This window comes from Maylandia zebra, linkage group LG12, assembly GCF_041146795.1.
Source record: "Maylandia zebra isolate NMK-2024a linkage group LG12, Mzebra_GT3a, whole genome shotgun sequence".
Classification (NCBI taxonomy): domain Eukaryota; kingdom Metazoa; phylum Chordata; class Actinopteri; order Cichliformes; family Cichlidae; genus Maylandia; species Maylandia zebra.
The window spans coordinates 9,628,874-9,633,423 of NC_135178.1; the positions used below are offsets into that span (position 1 = coordinate 9,628,874).

Sequence of the window (4,550 nt, forward strand, 5' to 3'; positions counted from 1 at the left end):
CATGGTCAACATTTCTGATGCTTATCCAACTAGACAAAACAGGCTCAGCATCAATTCCAGTATCATAGTTGGTGTTCATCAGTCCTTATTCCTTTCTCATGGAAAGAAACTGAGAATATGCCATATGCCAAGCCAACCACCAACCACACCCCGTTACACACCCCCACTGCCCGACTTAGGCTGGGGAGCCATCCGGCCTAGCCTAACCCCCCACCTCGCACGAGCGAGAGAGGTGCGACCCTTGCCTATGGACCACTTTGAAGTTGAATTAAAAGGCTGGAGGGTCAGATACCACTGTGTGATCTGGGTGTGGGCATCCTTCGTGCGGTAGGATGCAGCAGTGCAGCAGGGCGTGATCCGAACAGAGGGTGACAGGGCGGCCCAGGAGGTAACAATGAAGGGTGTCAACTGCCCACCGGATGGCCAGGCACTGCTTTTCCACAGTGCTGTAACTGGCCACCCATGCTCCGTCCAGGTGTCGCTTTGGATGATGACATCATCCAGGTAGCCAGCAGCATAAGCAGTGTGTGGATGCAGTACCCAGTCCATAAGGTGCTGGAAAGTGGCAGGGTCTCTGAACAAGCCGAACGGAAATGTGACGAATTGGTACAAACCCTACGGAGTGAAGAAAGATGTATTTTTTCCTCGACTCTGCAGACAAGGGAATCTGCCAGTAGCCCTTGGTTAAATCCAGCATCGTAAAAAGCGAGCAGTGTCTAACCTGTCCAGGAGCTCGTCAACCAAGCAAGAGCAAGAGATAAGCATCAAACTGTAACACCTCATTCATCTTGCGATAGTCCACACAGAACCGTACAGACCCATCTTTCTTCGCTACAAGAACTATGGGGTTACATCAAGCACTGTGCAACTCTTTTATTACTCCTAGCTTTAGCATTTCCACAAATTCCTTTTGCACGATCTGCTCAGGTAACTTGTAGGGCCATAAACACACAGTTTCAAATTGATGCTCCATGAGATTCATACGGCTGGGCAGGGGGAGAGCACATCCGCAAACCACTGTTGCAATGTGACAGCATCCACTCTCTGGTCCTGTGTAAGATGGTTATCACAATGGTGGGAGGTGGGAATTAGTGATGTGCGGATCGATCCTGAAATATCGATTCCTCTGATACCAATCATTTATGTTCTAGAATCGATTCTCACATTAAAATATCAATATTTTAGTAATTTAGAGTAAATTTGTAGTTTATCATTAACAGGAACACACACTGTAAACCCCAACAGTCTACCTGACTTATAAAGTTTGTGGATATAACAATTAAAATTCCTCACAAAGTTGAAACAACTTAAAACTTTTCTGTTCGGTTAACGATTCAAACAGTTATAATTGTACATGGCTTAGAAGTTAAGAGTAAATACTGCTTTCTTAATTATGATTTTTGAGTAAATTTTTTTTTCCGAGCTCCGCATGTGGACGTCATGACGTCATGACGTCTTCTCTCTAACCTGAACGACGTTGACAGAAAATTCTGTTCAATATGGCTGCCCTTCTCGAGCGACTGGAGAACACATTTGGAGAAACTTGTAAGTAAAACGGAACCTTCGTTATGTTTATTTTTTCCGTAAAAAAGCAAGTATATTAATATGTTGCAGCCAATAACTTGTTTTCGAATGCGCTGTTGTGTTAAAAAGCACAGACCCAGGTGGTGAATAGTTGTTCGCGGTTGTTCGCGCTCTTTTTCAAACATAGATTATGTCGTCAGTTTTACAGTTTTAACCGATTAAAACACAACGCAAGAAAGTTGGCGTTTTTACAACAGCAGCCTCATTGTTCGGCAGGTTTTTTTTTTTTCTTCTCATTAGCATCATTCAAAAGTGACTTAGCTAGCAGTGGCAACTTCTATCTAAAACAATTGAAATATAGCAAGGTGTTGTATATTTAGTGTGCTGATAAGGTTTTCAATATTTTTATTTTTTTTTCCAAGGCTGAAGGCCAAAGACAAAAAGACAGAAGAAAAAAAAATTCAGACTGCAATTAATTTCAGGTGGAGACAGTAAACACAGGTGAGTTGAAAGATCTATTGAAGAAACCATTCATTAAGTCCCTTAAGGTGAAGATTTCATATATTGATAATGATAAAATTAACACAAATTAAAAGTTTCACTGATAAACACACAATTTTTCCTTGCTTTGAACCCCATGTTCTATATAGATCACAGCTCTGATCTGGAGAACACTATTTTAAAATACTGTGTAGGGTTTTTGTCAAATGATTAAGAAACATACTCTCTGTCACAAGAGACAGAAAGGTTGTATCTTAAAAGAAAAGTCTCCAAAATTTAGTAGAGTCTGATGTCATGCAGTTTCATAAACATGTATTCTCCCCAAAGAATGACACCTGAAAACTTTGCGTTAAATGAACTTTTCTTTTCCCTTTTTAGGAGGCGCCTGATATCAACGTGAAACGCACTGCAGTACTTCGTGCCCTTCCTGTATACCTGCGGGAGGAGGACCCAGAATTCTTTTAGACATGTAATGTAAGTGTATTTTTGCATTACTTAAATTCTGCCAGTAAGATAAAATGCTATGGATTTTTTTAAATACAATTTAATACCCTAGCAGCTACCAAATTGTACAAACAAAATACCCTCTCTGTAGAAAACCCACACACACACAGGTCAGGAGCAGGGCACAGGCGTATCACAGCACTTCGGCTATGCTGCAGGTGGCCCAAAAACCAGGCTGAAGTCAAGATTTAGTTTCTTTTTGAGATAAAGTCATGAAATAAAAAATTACTTTTTTTTTTAGAAAAATAATAAAAATACAAATTATGTAATGCAAGAAGCTAACACGTTAATGTACATTTTTCAAAAAAAGTAGAGTACCCTAACTCGTTACAAAGTAACCCACTACACTGCTGAATGTTTTGCTAGATTACAGGTCATGCTTGTCACATTCTCTCAAACCAACCTTACTCATTTAATTGGGGCGATCGTGGCTCAAGAGTTGGGAGTTCGCCTTGTAATCAGAAGGTTGCCGGTTCGAGCCCTGGCTCCGACAGTCTCGGTCGTTGTGTCCTTGGGCAAGACACTTCACCCGTTGCCTACTGGTGGTGGTCAGAGGGCCCGCTGGTGCCAGTGTCCGGCAGCCTCGCCTCTGTCAGTGTGCCCCAGGGTGGCTGTGGCTACAATGTAGCTGCCATCACCAGTGTGTGAATGGGTGTGAATGTCTGGATGACTGAATGTGTAAAGCGCTATACAAATACAGGCCATTTACCATTGATACTGTGTCTATTCCAGGCGGACGCATTGGATGAGTCGACCCTCATTGACACTCCAGTTGCCCTTCTCACAGTGGTTACCGACGGCGCTTCCCAGTCCAGTCCATTTTACTTCCTCAAGCATGGCTGTTTTGGTGAAAGGCGACTAGGTGATGCGTGATATTCCCAGATTTGCAAATGCATTTGCTTTATTGTTTGGCTTGATCTATGCTCTGCATTTAGACTACCCCAGGAAGCTGGTTCACACATTTGCCTTAGTCCAAAATATCTTCATGGGGCTTGATGACGGCAAACCCCTGAAACCCCTGCCTACATGCTGTTAAGGAATATAAGGCAATGTTTGTCAGGACACGCACTCTGTTACTGAGCACTTTGTTTGAAGCACTTTAAGCACTTTAAGTTTACTACAGGCTTTGGGTGGATTTAACTCCATCAGTTTACCTAATTTTCCTATACTTGACTGCCTTATCTGGTTATTTGGAAGCTGATCGTCTTTGTACCCATTTTAAAAAATTGTTTTTCATTTCTATTTAAAAAAAAGTGATTAGTATTTGACTTTTTGTTTTGCATTTTTGTGTATTTTGAGAAAGATGCAATTAGGACTGATGTCGTCCTTTGTGAGTTTATAAAAAGATAAATGTTCTACACAGAATTTATAATGCTCACTTTATGGTGCCGATGTCCATGTTAGTTGTTTTATAAAAACATTTGTGATGTTTTTAAATTTTCATGAAAAAATGTTAAATAAACAAAATGTAAAGTAACTGAATTTCCGTACTTTTTTTTTTTTTAGTAGTCTACACTCACAACATAAATATCTTTTAATTAATAATCAGATAATTTGAGTTTAGGTTGTAATATAATTGCATTGTGTTGCATCAAAATAATAAACTACAAGAAACACAAAAATATTGAAATTAAAGTATACAGTCTTTGAGTAAAGCTCAATTAATAAAATATAAAATATAATTTAAAATTTTTAGGTTAACAATAAATACAAATTTTGAGTACCCCATACTTAGAAGATATGAGTTTTTGTACTTAAATCTTTTGAGGTAATCAGTTTCCACAAAAGTTTTAAGTTCAGTCAACTTGTTCGGGTTTACAGTGCAGTGGAAAGAAACTATAACATTCGGATTGTCTACATTCAAAGGAACTACTTCCTCTTCCGCCTTTCATAGTCATGTGCGAAATATGGCTGTATAAATGTCTCGCAGCCGCTAGTGTGCACTCACAACAATGGCTGAGCGTAATTGTGCGAACGTATTTTACCTCCACAAACAGCTGAGACGTTGTTTGCGATACATG

General features: G+C 39.9%; 1 long non-coding RNA gene across 1 annotated transcript; it reads left to right on the top strand.

The window, feature by feature from the left end:
* Nucleotides 1–1,269: 1,269 nt before the first annotated feature.
* LOC106675161 (uncharacterized) lies at nucleotides 1,270–4,006 on the top strand. Its single transcript, XR_001341777.4, has 4 exons — nucleotides 1,270–1,545; nucleotides 1,947–2,025; nucleotides 2,404–2,499; nucleotides 3,262–4,006. It is a non-coding gene; the product is annotated as an uncharacterized LOC106675161 (long non-coding RNA).
* The last annotated feature ends 544 nt before the right edge of the window (nucleotides 4,007–4,550 follow it).